This window comes from Protopterus annectens, chromosome 1.part1 (genome assembly GCF_019279795.1).
Source record: "Protopterus annectens isolate FY-2018-M chromosome 1.part1, PAN1.0, whole genome shotgun sequence".
In the NCBI taxonomy this organism is placed as follows: domain Eukaryota; kingdom Metazoa; phylum Chordata; order Ceratodontiformes; family Protopteridae; genus Protopterus; species Protopterus annectens.
Window position 1 is genome coordinate 1,334,430,729 of NC_056726.1, and position 21,015 is coordinate 1,334,451,743.

Here is a 21,015-nt window from a genome sequence, read left to right on the forward strand (position 1 = left end):
GATTTTTGTCCAGCCTAATGCATTTTTTGCACGGTTGCAGTTCTTGGTATTTAGTCTTTGTGTTTCTTTGTTTTTTTGATAGTAACACCAGGCAGTGTCTCTGGACTTGAGGATTTGTTTGGTTTCTTTACTGAGCCAGGTGTTTGTAGAGGTTCTAACCTTGATTTTGTAATGGAGCGACAGTGTCTAGGTGTTGTAGAAATGTTTTGTTGAAATATGCTACAGCCTGGTCAAGTGGGAGGGTTTTAGGGGGTCCAGTCACAGTTACACAGTAAAGTGTTGAGGACCTCAGGAGAGAATCTTTTTGTGTTTCTAGTGGATATATAGTTAGTGGTTTTGCATATGCTTGTTCTACTACGTATAAAGTATATTATGTTGTGGTCACTTAAGGTGTCTGGGAGACTGCCTGTGTGAGGGTACAATGTGGGGTTGCTAGTTAGGATCCAGTCAAGGATGGATTCCCTTTTAGATTTTTTATCACACCTAGTTGGAATTTGGACTAGCTGCTGGTAGCCATGGAGCTACATACATGTATGTCCAAGGATCCTCCTCTTTCAATACATTTTCATGTAAAAAGGGGGTTTTGTAAAAGAGGCATCCAAGAAAAATGGTGGTCCTTCATTGGGGTCTTAATTTTGTATTAGAGAAGCTAACACTTTGTCCATCTGAACCAGCTAACCTGGCTGACTTGAAGTTCTTAACACAGAAAACAGTTTTACTGATTGCATCGACCTTTTCAAATAGGATATCTGAGTTGCAAGCTGTTATGGTGAATTAGCCTTATCTTATTTTCCACAGAGACAGGGTTTCTTTGAGAACTGATTCTTATTTTGTATCTAAAGTGACAATGGAGTTTACTTTAAGTCAAACTATCCATCTCCTCTTTTTCTTTCCTGAACCTACAAATGAGGGAGAAAGGAGACGTCATACCTTGGATTCCACAGACAACTCAGGTACTATCTTGACAGAACTAAAGCTTTCAGATTTTTGGATCAATTGTTTATTTCTTGTGAAGGTAAGAAGAAGGGAAAAACTATGTCCAAATAGACTATTTCCAAATGGTTGTCTAAGGCTTTTGTTATACTGACCACAATAAAACTATTCCAGGCAGGGTCAATGCCACCTCCACCAGGACCCTGGCTTCATCTATGGCTTTTTGGAAAAGACTGGATTCTAGAAGTATTCTAGAAGATGAAACTTAGTCCTCTGTACCTACTTTTACAAAGCACTATAAGTTAGATTCCTTCTCTAGGTCTGCATCAGGCTTTGCTAAAACCATTTTCTAGTGCTATGAGTCAGGTAGTGTTTAACACTATAAGCATATCCCTGACTAATGGATTGAAATTGGAAATTCACCCCCATATATCTAATAGACAGAGGCAGACAATAATGCCCAAACTAGCATACCCCATCTTTCATAACCTCTAGAAACTTCCTAACTAACATATCCCCTCCTAATAAATGTCCATGATACATAGGGACACAATTGGGTTGGATTGCATGGATAGGCTTATAAAGGACATGGTGGTCATTAGACTAGTATATACTTATGAACTTATGAACCTATTGGGTGCTGATGTTTTGTTGTTTTTTTAAGCTACATGTATTATATGGTAGCATAGCTATCATTTCTTTTCAAAGTAACAAATACAGCAAATATTTGAAAACATAGTGTTTTATGGCTTAAATATTCCTGTATAAAAACTATGTTTTTATTTGTATATCTGTGGTATGACATGACATTAAAGGTATTATAAATAAAATTCAAGATGCAGCTGCTCTGTACCATCTAAGTTTAGGAGCACAAGCTAAAAATGTGTTATAGGTAAATAGTCTAGTCACAGGGAAGAGGGCACCAGATAGCCCAAGCAAAATGGCTGCTTAGGCTCAGATCTCTAGACAAAGGGTCAATAAAAAAGTAATTAATCAACCAATACAGGTTTAGAAAAAATAAAGAAAAAAATAAAAATCAAACGATGGCCATACCTCTCAACTATCCAGATTTTTGCCTCACATTTTCAGTTTGTTCCTCATAAAATTTATGGTTTCTGGCAAATCACTTGGATTATCTGAGAACTGAAGTCACCACATAATGACTTACATTTGAGTTTCAGACTTCAAATATTTCAGAAAATGTATGTTAACACAAACCCTGTTAATCTAACAACTTTCTAAGTTTATAAGAGCAATATTTAAAATATGTCCCTATTTTTGGGCCTTTGTCCCCCCATTTTGTCAGTATTTGTCCAGGTTTCTTGCACTAAAATGTTGGAAGGTATGATTATAGGGACAAGGAGAAATGGGAGCAATCAGTGGCAGAGTGAAAAGCAGCTCCACAGGAAGAACAATTTAATAATCTGTTCCAAAAGCTGACGGTAGTCACTAACCTGATGATGGAGGCCTAATGATGGAAATGATCATGAGAAGCAAATACAGTGAAAGGAATAATCTAGGACTTGGAAGAGGACAGAACATCACTGAAATCAGAGGTGGAGAAACACAGGAACAGGCTTACAGAACTAAAAAATAACTGCAATGGCAAACAGGAAAATTGGATGACCTAGAAAACAGATTTTGATGGAACAACATACGGATAATATGAGTACTGAAGTGAATCATGGATACAGAACTGAAAAGAATGTTGCTAGAATTAGAAACAAGATTTATTTTACTTACCCAAGTTACAAGTACTATTAACAGAAAGAATCCACAGGGTGGATAGAATAGGAGGTGAAAGAAAAGGACTGCTGAAACACATATCATGCCTGTCACAACTGTAAACTTACACATATATTATCATGTCTGCATAGCTGTTAACTTATAAACACATATTATCATGTCTGCACAGCTGTAAATGTAACATATATATTAGCAGGACTGTACAGCTGTAAACATACACGCATATCATGCCTGCATAGCTGTAAATTTATAAAGACATATTATCATGCCCGCACAGCAGTAAACGTGCACACATATTATCAGGCCTGCACAGCTGTAAACATACACACATATTATCATGCTTGCATAGCTGTAAAACTATAGACACATTATCATGCCTGCACAGCTGTAAACATACACACATATTATCATGCCTGCACAGCTGTAAACATACACACATATTATCATGCTTGTATAGCTGTAAACCTATAGACACATATTATCATGCCTGCACAGCTGTACACTTACACACATATTATCATGCCTGCACAGCAGTAAACTTACACACATATTATCATGTTTGCATAGCTGTAAACCTATAGACACATATTATCATGCCTGCACTATTATCATGCCTGCACAGCAGTAAACTTACACACATATTATCATGCCTGCAGAGCTATAAATATAAATAAGAAAAGACACGCCAGAACATTTAAAGTGATGCCCTTTAACTGTGTGTGTTGTAAAACAGGTGGAGGATTACTCTGATTCACTACATAACATAAGAAAGAGATGGCTGACTTTCTGGGACCACCAAAAGCCCAGACAATTCCTTCACTGGATTAACCGCCCTGCTATCTTAACTGTAGTATGAAAAGGACACTGACACAGGTTACAGTCAGAGAGAGGGGCACAAGATTTTGTTATAGAGATTGTACACAGGGAGGCTGGAACTGCAGACACAAAGTAGTAAATTCAAATATGTCACCAGAAATGGACTGCAAGAAAAACTTGTGAAGGGCTGGAGATGAGGTAGAATTACAGGTGCCACAGCAAGCAACTGATACACCTGTGGGAAAAGAATTCAAGAAGAAGCAAACAAAGGCACAGAGTGTGATGTTGATAAGGTAAGTGAGATGAACAAGATACTGGGTATAACGGACTAGAGAAATGTAGGAAAGAACATGGAAAACAGAAGAAATATGAGGGGAGGACACACACAAGATACCATAAGAACAAGAAGCTGGTCAGAGCAGAAATCCAGCAGAGGAAGACAGCCCAAGACTGACTGTGGCAGAAGCAGAGATACAGATATGAGAAGGAGAAGAAGAAGAGGAATATACAGTCAAAAAGAAAACACTGCAGTGAAGTCGCCAGGATTCATACACCATTGCTGGAACATAGAAGGTATAAGCAGGCTGGACTGGTCAAAAGAAAAGGGAGGAAAAGTGAAATGGAAATGTGGCAGGAAAATTGGACAGAGGAGGAATCCTAGAGGAAGGAACCCATCTAGAACTTGGAAAAATGAGTCCAAGAGAAAAAAATGATAGGATGTACTCAGATTCTAGCATATGCAGACATGGGGTCATGATGCATGTCAGAAAAAATGAGACACTAAAGTCTTGGAAGTGGCAGGAGAAAAGGGGATAAATATGAGTAAAAAGTATTAATAGGATCTATGAACAATAGGAAAAATATTGTAAGGTAAGTCATATTTTATGCACTGTGTTACTCCAGCAGTAACAGAAAGGTACTGGGTAAAAGGGGGGAGGGGTCAAATAGGCAAACTGCTGTTTTATGGTCTCCCTTATAATACACCATATATTATAATATTTGTATTTCACATAAACATAAGTTTTTTCTTTGAAGCAGTGGACAAAATTGTTGTGGAACATCAACAAAAAATGGGAACAGCAGAGAAAGAAAGAAATATGGAAACACTACTTTTAGGTCTGACTGAACTGACTCCAAATTCAGCTCCAGACAAGTGACAAGTGGAGTACCTCAGGGTTCAGTCCTGGGACTGCTCTTGTTTAGCATCTACATCTCTGAAGTACAGGCCAACACTAAGGGACTCTGGCTAACAAAGTACACAATGAGGAACCTTGTTTGCAGACAGAAACGCCCAGTCAAAAAAGTTTAACGCTTTTATTTTGAACAAACCAAAAGAGCGTTTTCGCCACAGACCACTGCAGCTTCTTCAGAGAAACAAGTTAGACAAAAAACACTCACTTTAAAAATACTACATCAGGAAATGACATATTCCTGTTTCCTGTTACCAAACAGTTGTATTTAAAAACACATACAAAGTGCTAAAAAGTTAAAGGCATCCCACATTTAGAATCATTTTTAAAAATAGCACACAACAATAAGAAATGGATTCAATTATATGAAAAAAGATCTCAGTGACTTAACAATAATATAGATGACAAAAAACAGATGTCATTACTGTTTACAATAAACTACTATACAAAATATGTAAGTAGATCTATCGAAAAATATACTCTGATATTCACTTAAAACATTAAAAACAAATTTGCCTTATATGAGGAGTGTATAAGGGATAAATACTGCTCATATTTGCTCTCAGGGCTTAGTTTATTAAACATTCTGTTTTGTAGCTGTAACCATGCAGGACTAAGGAAAAAAGAAAGAAGGGGAGAAAAGAATCCTTTGCCTCAAGTACGCGGAAAACACGCGGCGCGACCTAAAAGATTCCAAAGACGTGAGAATCCATTGATGTCTTCCTACTAAGACCACTAAGACTAGGTTATAAACCTGACTGTTAGGTTAAGCAAGCCCTGAATAGTAGACGGTCAAGTCAACTAGCTAGACCCAATGTGTTAGTGCAAGGTGCTGAAAACACACAAGACTGCCAAGTCATCCAATATGTGTTGCCTGATATACGGGTCAAACCTAAAGTCAGAGAAAACTATATAATAACAGTAGGTTTTACCTAAAATAACTTTTTAATTTAAGAACTGGGGCAATGTTGCAGTTAGTGTTAAGGCCAGGAAGACAAAAAGCGTCCAAGCGCAACTGCCAATCCAGCTCACAATTTTCTAGTATTAAAGATACAGGGCCTCTGATTTTTAAGGAATTACATGGTCTATAGCCATAAAGCTAAAACTATGTCCTGGGAACAATGCAATAATATGTTTGGCCCAGTGCTGCTTGTCATCTTTACACATGTCCTAATTGCATACAAGTGCTCATACATCCTATCTCGCAGTCTCCTGTCGGTTTTTCCGATGTAGAACCCAGAGCAGCAGTTGCACATAGCAATGTATATAACTGATTTGTTCTCACAATTAAGTGCATGCTTGATGACAAACTTCCTGTCCCTAACAAGGAATGTCTCTCTGTTCGGACATTGTTACAGAAGTTACAGAATCCACATCTGGACATTCCTTTCCTTTTATAAAAACTATGCTGTTGGATATCCCTTTGTAATAGTTCCTTCAAATTTTTAGATCGCTTAAAAATAAATCTGGGTTCGCCTCCCACAATTTTCCTGCTAGTGATGGGTTTGAGGATATCAACCTCCAATTCTACTTTGATGATGTCCAGAATTGCTTCTGAATTAGTACTAAAATAGTGATGAAGCTCAAAGATAAATCTGTGTTTTTGATTCTTCTGCGGTCAACGTTGCTACCTATTAGACCACTTATAGGCACCTCATCTCATTGAAACTACTAACTACACTGGAGGAGACCTTTTGTTTTAGTCAATAAAGGGGTGTAGAAGCCTCTAGTTCTTTTAAGAGTAATGCTTCTCTCAATAAGTTCACAAACCATTTTCCTCAGGATAGCTAATGTTAGTGAACATTTCTTCAGAATGAACATTCCTTAACAAAATCCACAAAGGGTGCTGCACATTCTTCCTGCCTTCACCAGCTGTCCCTTCCGTACTATAGATCTTTTCTGTTTGCTGAGGGTGAAAGCTGGTGAAGTGCAGGAAAGAATTGCAGTATGTGGCTTTCCTAAAGACGGTGGACCTGAAGCACTGATGACAAATATCCTTCGTAAGTTTGACATCTAAGTAATCCAACTCGGTGGTAGAAAATTTAAAAGTGAACTTCAGAAACCCAGTGGAATTACTGATATTATCCACCAAGTTTTTCGCTTCCAATTCTGACCCCCTGAACAGGAGGAACATGTCGTCAAGGTAGCGGGTGTAGAAGGTAACAGGGGCCATAATACCAGGGAGATCAGCCAAGATGTTTGCTTCCCCAGTACCCCATTACATAGTTTGCCATTAATTTGCTCCACATGGGGAGCCCATCGCCACCCCCTGTTTCTATAAATAGAAGTCATCAACAACAGGAAGTAGTTAGCTGGTTAGTACTATTTCAAGTAATTCCATAACCAGTTCGAGCCTCCAATCTGGGCGCCCCAAAATTTTGTAACATTGACCCTGTCCATTCAACCGCCTTCTGCGCGCGGTATGCACGATAAAGGTCAATGACATCAATAGTTAACCGTTGTCATCTTCATTGAATGGCAGTTTGTTTATGTTGTCCAAAATGTCCATGAGTCCTTACACACACTTGAATGTACTTAACGATTTGTCCAAGATGTGTGTGATTAGTTTGGAACATGGGTAAAATAATAGAGGATCTACTGTCAATTAAAGCTCTCATAGGGGTCAGTAACACTTTTATGGATTTTTAGGGATCCCAAACATAACGGGATCTTAGGAAGACATGATGTCAATATAATTATATGTCTTGATATCAATTTTCCCCGTTAAGAAAAGGCTGTCCCTAAAATATCCCCTGATCCTTTGTGTGGTACCGTTAACTTCATTTCTTGAAGCTTTTGTGTAGGCATCACTATCAAGGAGGGAAGTCATTTTCTCATTATAGGTGACATTATGAAAATCACCAAGCCTCCTCCCTTGTCCTGGTTTTAACACCACGTGATAGGTAACTGACTAAGTTCATCCAGTAATAGCGTTGTTCTTTAGAAATATTGGGAGTTGTAGTCCTATTATATTCATTATATTTGTTACCCAAAAATCTAAAATCAAATTCACACATGTTCTCAAACACCTTCCAACGTGAGAATGTAAAGGAGGATTAAAACATTGGACAGTTTTTGGAAGTCCTACATTGGGGATGGCGTTACTTCACCATGATTCACAGCCTCTGTTTCATGGATTGAACAGTAACTTAAGATTCATTTTTTCTTACAAAACACTCTTAGTTCAATAATTTTTAGCAACATTCCCATAGGAAGTTGAACAAAAGTGTTTCAAAAGCTAACAATTATCAATTGTTGGTCCAAATGATACAGAAAAATTGTAATGGTAAAGCCCATTCTTGTTAGTGAGAATGACAGGGGGCCCACCATAAGAAGGTGAGCTAGAGACATCAGCGTCAACTATACTAGAACCATTCGCCACCAAGAAGTTAGTATGGGGTCAAGCAGGGGCAAGTTTGTTACTGCTCTGTTCCTGTAAGACTTTTGCTGCGCTGCCCTAAAAAAAATTTTTGTTGTTACTATTCTTTACTATATGTTGTGCCCCTATTGTCATTGTAACTCTTGTCACTTCTCTCGTGGCTTCCTTATCTTTAAAAGTAAAGCCCTTAATTCTGTTACTCCTTCTAGGTGTTGGGTGGCAAGGAATATCTCAGAGTCTTCTTCATCAAGGTCTTCACCCCGCTCATCCTCACCTAGTGTTTGGACAGATATTCATTATTACTACTATACGAATACGTCTGGTCCCTTTAAGGTTGGGGTAAGCACATTTTTACCATGTTTCTCTGTCCTCACCAATTTCTTACTCTTGTTTCCCTTAGTTTAAGTAGCAGAGCATCAATACTGGACAAGATCCGTCTGTAATCGAACTGGTATCTATTAAAATTCAAATGTTAATTTCTCATTGTCTAAACTATTAATTTCTTTAATACAACATCAATATTTGCAACTATATAGTGCTTGCATTAACAATATTCATTAACTCATGTTCATGTTTTTTGAAAAGAGCCCAGGTCAATCAGTCAAGAAGTCATGGTCTGAAATTAAACCAGAAGTATGAAATTATTCCGCGTTTTGGTACAATATTTTCATTAATGCATTGTTTTAGCGGCAGAGACTCAAGCTGCAGTTTTTTAATTTTAATAATTTAGGAGTCAAAAAATCTAAGCTTTTCTTGATAAGCATAATATCAATATTTGCGATAGTACCTGTATTTATTCTCGTTCGTGAACAGTGTTAGTAGTCCACAGCCAGCCACCGAGGTCTGAATTTGGCTATTAGACCCTGCAGGCTGTCATTACTACCGCAACTGCTCCATTCCGAGCAGTTGTTTGGACGGTGGTACGCTCGTTAGAGGCCACTGCAGCATACTTAACCAGTCCGGGTCCTATTGTTGCCAGGCCACTCGGACTTAAAACCCCCCCCCCCCCCCCCCCCCCCCCCCCCACCCCCCCCCCCCCCCCCCCCCCCCCCACCCCCCCCCCCCCCCCCCCTCCCCCCCCCCCCCCCCCCCCCCCCCCCCCCCCCACCCACCCCCCCCCCCCCCCCCCCCCCCCCCCCCCCCCCCCCCCCCCCCCCCCCCCCCCCCCCCCCCCCCCCCCCCCCCCCCCCCCCCCCCCCCCCCCCCCCCCCCCCCCCCCCCCCCCCCCCCCCCCCCCCCCCCCCCCCCCCCCCCCCCCCCCCCCCCCCCCCCCCCCCCCCCCCCCCCCCCCCCCCCCCCCCCCCCCCCCCCCCCCCCCCCCCCCCCCCCCCCCCCCCCCCCCCTTTTTTTTTTTTTTTTTTTTTTTTTTTTTTTTTTTTTTTTTTTTTTTTTTTTTTTTTTTTTTTTTTTTTTTTTTTTTTTTTTTTTTTTTTTTTTTTTTTTTTTTTTTTTTTTTTTTTTTTTTTTTTTTTTTTTTTTTTTTTTTTTTTTTTTTTTTTTTTTTTTTTTTTTTTTTTTTTTTTTTTTTTTTTTTTTTTTTTTTTTTATTCTTTTTTTTTTTTTTTTTTTTTTTTTTTTTTTTTTTCTTTTTTTTTTCTTTTTTTTTTTTCCCCCTTAATTTTTTTTACATTTTTTTTTTTTTTTTTTTCTGCTTTTTTTTTTTTTTTTTTTTTTTTTTTTTTTTTTTTTTTTTTTTTTTTTTTTTTTTTTTTTTTTTTTTTTTTTTTTTTTTTTTTTTTTTTTTTTTTTTTTTTTTTTTTTTTTTTTTTTTTTTTTTTTTTTTTTTTTTTTTTTTTTTTTTTTTTTTTTTTTTTTTTTTTTTTTTTTTTTTTTTTTTTTTTTTTTTTTTTTTTTTTTTTTTTTAATTTATAGTCTGAATAGGAAAAATATTGTAAGGTAAGTCATATTTATGCACTGTGTTACTCCAGCAGTAACAGAAAGGTACTGGGTAAAAGGGGGGAGGGGTCAAATAGGCAAACTGCTGTTTTATGGTCTCCCTTATAATACACCATATATTATAATATTTGTATTTCACATAAACATAAGTTTTTTCTTTGAAGCAGTGGACAAAATTGTTGTGGAACATCAACAAAAAATGGGAACAGCAGAGAAAGAAAGAAATATGGAAACACTACTTTTAGGTCTGACTGAACTGACTCAAAATTCAGCTCCAGACAAGTGACAAGTGGAGTACCTCAGGGTTCAGTCCTGGGACTGCTCTTGTTTAGCATCTACATCTCTGAAGTACAGGCCAACACTAAGGGACTCTGGCTAACAAAGTACACAGATGACTGCAAACTGGGAGCCATTATTGAATCCCCAAATGATGTAGATATTCTACAAAAGGGCCTTACAGAAAAAAATGTTTGGTGCCAGAGTCATGGGCTCAAGCTTAATGCCAAGAAATGTATAGTTATCCCCTTTGGGAAAAAACATGTACCCAAGAATTACCACATAGGTGGCAGTACACTAAACACTGAAAGTGTGATGACAGACTTAGGGACACAGGTGGACAATGGTCTCAACTTCGATAACCACATCACCACAACAGTCAGGAAATCCTTCTATGTGGCACACCTCATCACTAAGGGCTTTTCATCCAGAAAAAAGGAGGTCATTGTCCCACTGTACTCATCCCTCATTAGACCCATTATAGAGTACAACGCCCCATTTGGTATGTACCTCACAAGACATCTGCAACAGCTGGAAAGGCCGCAGAAATACCTCACTAAAAGAATCACAGGCCTAAAGCAGATGCCCTACGCTGACTGTTTAATAAAACTCCAGCTATACTCTGTGGCATATTGTCTACTCAGAGGCGATCTCTGCTTAACATACAAGGCCATGTCAAACCTTGAGCTGTTGGACATGCTCCACTTAAAGAAATCCCAATCCCTCAGAGCCACACGCTTCAGGGATCTAAACCTTGTCATCACAATGAACAAAACATGTTGGAGGGATAGGTTCCTGACCCAGAGACTCCCCATATGCTGGAATAGACTGCCCATGTCAAGCAGAGCGCCTCCTTGGCCCTCTTCAAAAGGAACATTGACGATTGGATGGGAGATAGGAAATTCACCCTGGGGATCATGTTAGTCGCCCTGCTAGACAAGGGTCCAGGGAAGTAAATATTGTAGGAAGAAATATCCAGGGAATTGTTATGGCTATGCTTGTATAGGCCATAGGGCCGATAGCCTAGTACCAACCTATGAACCTAAATGCATTAGTACAGAGTGAAATGGGATGCATGAGACTGTCACAAAAATAAGATCAGATGCAGAGGAAGTAAGGAGTTACTATAGCAAAGGGAAGAGACAAACAGGCATCAACAAAAGATAGGAAGGAATCAGGGGAAGGGAAGCAAGAAAAATAGGGTGCAAACAGAACTGGGAAAAAAAGGACATGGTAAATGAGCCAAGCTCAGAGGCACTCAAATTGTAGACTGGAGACTGTCAAATCCAATTCTAATGGTAGGGGAGAGCTACGCAACTAAAGGTGAATGCCAAAAGATAAAAGTTCCCACTTAGCACAGAAACCTAGAAGAGGAGAGTTGTTCAAAGGTAGCAATGGTTGAGGAAGGAGAGTGGTTCAAAACAAAGAGAACAGAAGGGAATGAACACTGACAGAGTGGTAATCTGGAACATGGTTGTAGTGGGGGATCACACCCAATAAATTACACAGCAGAATGAGATGGGTTAAAAGGGATGTGGTACTGCTCCAGTAAACCAAATTAAAAGTAAAATAGAGAGAGGGAAGATCATGAGTCTACAGTACAGCAAAGGGGAAACAGACAATAAATCTGGGGATGGTAAGAGGGGAGTGACCACCTTTTTCAGAAAGGGATTACATGTAGTGACTGAAAGGGTGCAGAAGGATGAGGTGGAAGTGGGATCATTTGGCCAGGAAGAATAAATGAAAGGCAATTGACAATGGGGAACTGGCATGCCTCACATATGGATATAGAGGACTTTTATGGCAGATTCTTTCAATAAAGGAATCAGAGAAAAGGGGATGGAAAGGAAATCGTTGGAAGGGACTTCAATGATGCACTAGATCCCAAGAAAGACAGGCTCTTTGGCAAAATAAAGTATAGTACAATGCTGAAAATAGACTTAGAAACAAACATGAAAGAAAGAGAGTGGATGGTTTATGAAGGAAAAAATTCATTGAAAAGGGGGAAAATGCATTAACCACAAAGTGCTTGGTTCAAGCCATTAGATTAAACAGGATACTCGGAGAAAGAAAAAAACTCTAAAATGATGGAAGAGATAGAAATACAGAATATATATATATATATATATATATATGTGTGTGTGTGTGTGTGTGTGTGTGTGTGTGTGTGTGTGTGTGTGTGTGTGTGTGTGTGTGTGTGTGTGTATCTATATGTGTGTGTGTGTGTGTGTGTGTGTGTCTATGTGTGTGTGTGTATATATATATATATATATATATATATATATATATATATATACAAAAATATATATATATATATATATATATATATATATATATATATATATAAATATACATATATATATATATATATATATATATATATATGTGTGTGTGTGTAGACAGATATACACACACACACATATATATATATATATATATATATATATATATATATATATATATATGGGTCCCCTTCAGTCGATCGAATGTTTACAAGTTCGAACCACATATGACCGAGACCAGTAAAGATGTGTAGCAGGTAAGGGTGATAAAGGATAATGAGGGAAACGTACTCACAAGCGAGGAGAGTGTGTTGAGCAGATGGAAAGAGTACTTTGAGGGGTTGATGAATGAAGAGAATGAGAGGGAGAGAAGGTTGGATGATTTGGGATAGTGAATCATGAAGTACAATGGATTACCAAGGAGGAAGTAAGGATAGCTATGAAGAAAATGAAGAATGGAAAGGCTGTTGGTCCAGATGACATACCTGTGGAAGCATGGAGGTGTTTAGGTGTTTATAACTAGATTGTTTAATGAAATCTTGGAAAGTAAGAGAAGGCCTGAGGAATGGAGAAAAAGAGTTTTGGAGCCGATTTTTAAGAATAAGGGTGATGTGCAGAGCTGTAGTAACTACAGAGTGATTAAATTGATCAGTCACAGCATGATGCTATGGGAAAGAGTAGTGTTAGCTAGGTTAAGAATGGAGGTGATGATTAGTGATCAGCAGTATGGCTTCATGCCAGGAAAGGTCACTACAGATGCGATGTTTGCTTTGAGAGTGTTGATGGAGAAGTACAGAGAAGGTCAGAAGGAGGTGCACTGTGTCTTTGTGGACTTAGAGAAAGCATATGACAGGGTGCCTAGAGAGGAGTTGTGGTATTGTATGAGGAAGTCGGAAGTGTCAGAGAAGTATGCAAGAGTGGTACAGGATATGTACAAGGGTATTGTGTCAGCAGTGAGGTCTGTGGTGGGGGTGATGGATGCATTGAAGGTGGAGGTGGGATTACATCAAGGATCAGCTCTGAGCCCTTTCTTATTTGCAATGGTGATGGACAGGTTAACAGACGAAATCAGACTGGAGTCCCCGTGGACTATGATGTTTTCAGATGACATTGTGATCTGTAGTGAGAGTAGGGAACAGGTGCAGGAGAGCCTGGAGAGGTGGAGATATGCTCCAGAGAGAAGAGAAATGAAGGTCAGCAGGACTAAGATAGAATATATGAGTGTGTGAATGAGAAGGAGGATAGAGGAATGGTGAGGATGCAAGGAGTAGAGGTGGCAAAGGTGGATGAGTTTAAATACTTGGGATCAACAGTTCACAGTAATGGTGAGTGTGGAAGAGAGGTGAAGAAGAGAGTGCAGGCAGGATGGAGTGGGTGGAGAAGAGTGTCAGGAGTGATTTGTGACAGACGAGTACCAGTAAGAGTGAAAGGGAAGGTCTACACGAGGGTAGTGAGACCAGCTATGTTATATGGGTTGGAGATAGTGGCATTGATAAAAAGGCAGGAGTCAGAGCTGGATGAGGCAGAGTTAAAGATGTTAAGATTTGCACTGGGTGTGACAAGGGTGGACAGGATTAGGAATAAGTATTTTAGAGGGTCAGCCCAGGTTGCAAGGTTTGGAGAGAAAGAGAGAGGCAATATTACATTGGTTTGGACATGTGCTGTGGAGGAATGCAGAGTATATTGGGAAAAAGATACTAAGGATGAAGCTGCCAGGTAACAGGAAAAGAGGAAGGCCTAAGATAAGGTTTATGGAATTGGTGAGAGAGGACATGCAGGTGGTTGGTGTGACAGAGCAAGATGCAGAGGACAGGAAGAAATGGAAACAGATGATCCACTGTGGTGACCCCTAACAGGAGCAGCTGAAAGAAGAATAAAGAAGAAGAAGATAAGACCTATAGACTCAAAAGCATGTTCAAACAGGAAGTTTTATTTAAAATTTAACACATATTCAGAGTTAATAATTTAACTGTCATGTAATGCATATCCAAGCACAACACAACTTTAGCAATTTAAAGAAACCACACAGATATTTTTAAAAAAGCATGACATAATTTTGTTGCATAAAGTTTTAACACTATTGGAAGCACAATCATATGTTCCAGAGTGTTTTGTACCATTTAACAGTTACTAATAGAGCTAAAATACATATCTTAGCCCTGGACCCTGACCATACCTTTCAACTGCCCAGATTTTCACAGAATGTGTAGATTTTCACCTCATAAAATTTGTGGGTTTCTGGCATATCAGTGAGGATTGAACTCATTAAATAATGAAGCATGCATTTTACACTTCATTTCTTTCAGAAAATGCACACTTATCGAAATTATGTTATTCTAACAACTTTCTAAGTTTAAACTATATGAGAGCAATATTTAAAACCTGTTCCTATTTTGGGGCCCTTGATCCCATTATGTTAGGCTTTCTCCAGATTTCTTGTGCTAAAAGGTTGAGAGGTATGCCCCCAGACACTCCTTTCATGAGAGATAGGATCATAGGAGGTTAATAGACTAATGGCCCCAGGTCCCTTACAAGCCTAGCCAAGTTCAACCCATTTTTCCAAGGGTGTCTGGTTCAACCAAACACTAAAATCAGCACCTATTTCCCCTGTTCAAGAGGTGCACAAGTGGAACCACCAGAGTGAATTTCCGGTTACCCATCTAATCATCCAAATTACGCTTAAATAGAGCAGAGGGGTTTTGTTTAACATAAATAGGAAGCTTGTTCCAAAGGTGGGACAACCTCTGTGAGACAAATCGGTTTCTCCAGCAAGTTATTTTTATGTCAAATAGCAGGTTAAGGTCCTTTGAGCAGTAACCCATGGGCCATTTGACTTGTAAATGTGCAGCATTTCAATTAAAGCTGTGTCAGAGATTGCTCTATATGCAAGGCACAGGTCACCTCTGAGTAGGACACAGAGTAAAGTGACAATGATTTCAGCCTGTCCACATAAGACAGATCTTGAAGACACTGAATTTTCTTTGTAAGGAACCTTTGTGGTCTTTCCAATTGCTGCAGGTGTTTGGAAGGGAACATACCAAAGGGAACATTGTACTCTATTATTGGCCTTATGAGGGAAGAGTATGTGGGGGTTATAACCCCTTTTTTTGGAGGCAACACCCTTACGTATGAGTTGAGCAATATAAAATGCCCTTCTTACTACTGTGGAGACATGGTGATCAAGGTTAAAGTTGCTGCCAACCTGTGTGCCCAGACCTCTCACCACTGACTATGTGCTTAGGGTATTGCTATTGATGTGGTAGTTTGCAGGAACATCACCCTTGCCAAAGGGGACGATGATGCATTTTTTGCACTAAGTTTAAGACCATAACTTTGGCACCAGTCATTTGTCTGCATAAAACCTTCTTGCAGGTTGTTGACATCACTAGGGGTTTCAATAATCACTCTAAGTTTGCAGTCATCAGCAAACTTTGTCAGCCACAGTCCTTTAGTTTTAGCCTGTACTTTGGAAAAGTAGATTCTGAACAGTAGGGGTCCCAGTACCGATCCTTATGGAACATCACCAGTTATGGGTCTGCTGGAGGAGGTTGAGTCCTCTATTTTGACTGTATGAGTCCTATCAGTGAGCCAGTTTGCAACCCACCTAACAATATATGGCTTGATACCCAGTTAGGTGAGTTTATCAATGACACCTGACTGAGGAATTGTGTCAAAGGCCTTGGCTAAGTCTAGGTAGGCTGTATGCACAGATTTGCCTTTGTCTAGGGCTTTGGTGACTGTCTTGATGATGTCCACCAAGTTTAACAGGGAAGATTTTCCCTTGACAAAGCCAAACTGTGTGGGGTCGAGCCTTTGGAGATTTCCTAAATCTTAATTAATAAGGTTAATGATAATTTGTTCCATGGTCTTGCAAATAACCTGGTCAGGCTAACAGGTCTATTGTTCCTGGGGTCTGTAGATGCACCCTCTTTGTGCAAAGGGATGACAGTAGCTGCTTTCCATTCAGCTGACTTAGGCTGTCTATTTTCAATGACCAAGTAATATAAATTTGGAAGGTGTGGGTGGCTTGCCCCCACATTGGGGATGCACCAAAATTATATCAAAATGAATAATTTCCTCTAAGGAGCCCTTCAGCAGTCTGTCCATGTATACACAAGCACCAAAATGACATCAAAATTAATCATTTCCCCCAATGACCCCTTAAGTACCCTGTCCATGTATGCACACAAGCTCCAAAATTACGTCAAACAGAAAAATTTCCCCCAATGACCCCTTCAGTAATCTGTCCATGTATGCGCACAAGCACCAAAATGACATCAAATTGAAACATTTCTCCTAATGACCTCTTCAGTAGTCTGTCCATGTATGCATGCAAGCTCCAAATAACATTAAAATGAAACATTTCCCCCAACTACTCCTTCAGTCTTCAGTAGTCAGTCTGTGTATGTACACTAGGGCCAAATGTCATCAAAACTGAACATTCCCCAATGACCCTTTCATTATTCTGTCCATCCATGTATAGCTGCACAAGCACTAAAATGAAACAGTCTCCCCATGACCATTTCAGTAGTCTGTCTGTCCATATATACATGTACCAAAATTAAACATCCCTCCCAATGACCCCATTAGTATTATGTCTATCCATGTTTGCATGTGCAAACATCAAAATGAAACATTTACCCCCAACGACCACTTCAGTAGTTAGACTCCAATTTGTCCATGTGTAAAAAACACAAAAACTCAAAACGATACCAGAATAAAACAGCTTCCTCCAACAATCCCTTCAGGAGGTTGCCCATTTTATGCACAAGCATAGTAAATAACTTTGCAATTTACCTATTTGTTCTTTTCTCCCCTCTCACTCAGTCTTAGCTGCCACTGCTGTCTGTCCCTGGCCCCCAGTTGAATCACTTGACCCGACCTCATCGACTGAATTTATCCAACTAGCCAAGTCTTTAAATTTATTTTTATAAATAAATTTACCAGTAGCAAGGGATTTCTTTTGCCAAAAAAAAACAATATCCCTCAGCTCACTGTGAGTACCAAAGATATAGCCCAGAGAGGCTTTTATTGCACCATGGCACTGCCCCTTTACCAGCACAGCTAATTTTTAGGGCAGTGCCCATGCAAGACAATGAAAATGTGGGTGGGAGGCACACAGGAGTACCTCAGATGTCCATTTAGGAAATATGCGCTCTCACTTTCCTTAAAGGGAAATTAAAAAATATGTGATTAAAAATTATTTTTTTTTATTTGACAGACAGGTTGCTTCATTTTCTTTTTATTTGACATAGGAAGATTGAATCATACACAAGACAGCGCCTGGGGTGATTGCCCCATTCACCCAGCCCTAGCTACTCTACTGCATGCTTCTTCGGAAAATCTTGAGATGGCCATGGAGGAAATAAAGCCAGTTTTTGCAAGGTTTGAAATGAGCTTAGGACTTAGACAGTGGCGGTCAGGATAGGAGGTGGTGGGGGGGGGAGTAGGACACATTCAAGAGAGGGAATACCACAAATATCTGAGAGTATATGTACGACACACATTAAGTGATCCAATAGAAAACAATTTAGAGAAAGGGATCGAGAAGATAGAGGAGATGCTGGAGAGGGGAGGACATAAAGCATATATACAATGAGGTAGAATCAATGTGATTTAAATAACAATTATCCCAGTTATAGCATGTGTGCCAAGCAACCTGTCAGTGGACCCAATGGAGAACATACTACTAAAATTACAGAAGGACTTGGAAGTGTGAATAAAGAATATAAAATAGAGAAGAAACTAAAAAACAATTAAAGACTGAGTAGGAAAAAAGGGTGTCTGGGGACTCCCACACACAACCATGCAGGCCTTACCCTGTAACCTACTTAGGTGAATAGAGAGTAAGGAGGAGACCAAAAGGAGAAAGAGCAAATAGGAAGGTGAGAAATATGTAAAACGATTGATGAAGAGGTACAAAAAGGTGGGGCAACATGATATGAGGACAAGGAAAAGTAAGAGACATACTGGAGGAAGAAGGATGGAAATTGTCATAAAGATGAAACAAGAAGAAACATGGAAGGAAAATAATTTAAGAAGTGAGTGAGAATTCATGAAGGAGGGCACAGGAGGACAGACAGTATTCAAATGTCTACATGAGTGAGGAATTAGTAGTATAAGAAAATAAATGGTGGACATATATCAGACTGAGAGAAAAAAATGATTGGGGAAGGGGAGGAAGCAGAAACCCAGAAAAAAAGAAAAGAAAGGAGATAAAGGAAAGGAAAGGAGAGCCCCCCCCCCGGGGGGGGAGGAGGATAGGAAACCCAAGGGAAATGTAAAAGCAATAGGAGCTATGAAGACCTAAAGGGGGAAGTGGTGGAAGACACAAAGAAAGAGATAAGGAAAGGATTGAAGAAGGAAGAAGGATGGCAGACTAGAGAAGACAAATGGTGAAAGTTTCCTCAAAATAACATCATAGATGCAGGAAATGCATGAGGAGGAAATTAAGATATTTGTACAAATGATATCTCACACTGAAAAGATTATATAATGAGGAAAGGAAAACAGATTCAGGATACCACATATGCATGACAGAAGGGGCAGGCATGAGACATGTTCTGAGAGTGTACCTGAGCACAAAATATCTGAACAGAGGCCATGTAATGTAATGGAGTGTAATAACTAGAAACAGAAAAACAAGGAGCAAGTGCCATAAAGGGGGCTGGACAGGTTATTTCTACACATTATAATGACAAATATAAAGCAGAAGACAATGAGAGGGGTGAGAGAAAAAGAAAGGGAAGACTGGAAGGAGGTGATAAGCTAATATCAGTCAAAAGAGGGGGATTGGGGGAAGCCGGTGAAAGTTATATTTTATTTTATTTGCTAACATTTATAGTATGGATATCACATTGTACAGCCTTTCATTTCACAATAACAATATGTTTCTGCATGGTCTTTATTGCCATTATACCCTATTAGCATCTTCAATACTTACATTTTATATTTCTCCAGTCAACATAGGATGGCAGATTGGCCAGTCTCAAGTCCAGCTTCCAGCTGAAGCAAGTATTTCTAAAGGAAACCACCTCCAGGTCAGCCTGAGCTCTCCATTCCATGCTTACAGGGTTTTGCTTCATGCAAAGCCAGATCATGTTCAAATGGGGCCCTAGACAGGGTAATGGATCAGGTCCCCACTACCATGTGCGTCCCCACCTAGCAGCCATTCCAATGTCCCATTACTTGCCTCATTTTCTCTCTCTTTCTCTCTAGTTGCCACAAAACATTGTTCAAACCTGTCAGAGTAGATACTGTTTCATTGTGATACTATATTGTTTTGTTTAGCAAATGGCTTCCAGTGTTTGTGCTATAATATTTCATAGGTTCAGAGGTAGGTACTAGGCTATCTGCCCAAGGGCATTTATAAGCCTAGCCAAAGTGTGTCAGCTTTCGCTGCCCCATTGATTAATTAACTGAGCCTCTGTCAAGAAGACCCAATGAAGTGATCCCAGGGGTGTATTTTCTGTTACCCATCCACTCGTCAAGGTTTCTCTTGAAGAGTGTTAGTGCGGGGCTCTGCTTAATGTAGTTAGAAATTTTGTTACAAAGCATGGGGAGTCTCTGTGACAGGAATCTATCCCTCCAGCATGTTCTATTTATTGTTGTGGCGAGGTTTAGCTCACTAGAGCGAGTGGCTCGCAGTGACTTGGATTTCTTTAGGTGGAGCATGTCCATCAATTCTGAGTTAAACATGGCTTTGTAAGTCAGGCAGAGATCACTTCTGAGTAAGCGATATGCCACTGAGTACAGCTGGAGTTTTTCCAGTCGGGCTGCATAGGACATATGTTTGAGACCAGTAATCCTCTTGGTGAAGTACTTTTGTGGTCTTTCCAGCTGTTGAAAGTGTCTTGTGAGATACATCCCAAACGGGGCATTGTACTCTATGATGGGACTGATGAGTGATGAGTGGAGAGGCACTATAACCTCTTTATTTCTAGATGTGAACCCATTAGTAATTAGATGGGCTACATGGAAGGATTTCCTAACTACTTTGGCAATATGATTGTCAAAGGAGAGATTACTATCTACCCGAATCCCCAGATCTCTTATTACCTCTTCTGTATTAAGGGAGCTGCCACCTATGTGGTAATTCATGGGTGTTTTGTTTTCCCAAACAGGATGACTATGCATTTTTTGGCATTTAGCTTGAGACCATGACTTTGACACCAGGTATCCGTCTCAGTAAGGCCCTTTTGGAGAATGTCTGTGTCAGCCGGAGAGTCAATTATGGCTCCCAGTTTGCAGTCATCGGCGAACTTGGTTAGCCACAGTCCTCCTGTGTTTGCCTGTCCTATATGCTAAACAGTAGGGGTCCCAAGACCAAGCCTTGTGGGACACCACTTGTGACTGGTTTAGAGTCGGACCTGGAGCCCACTATTCTTACCGTGTGAGTTTTGTCTGTAAGCCAGTTGGCAACCCATCTCGTGATGTAGGGGTCTATGTTCAGGCTGGTGAGTTTTCCTATAATTCCCGAGTGGGGAATTCTGTCAAA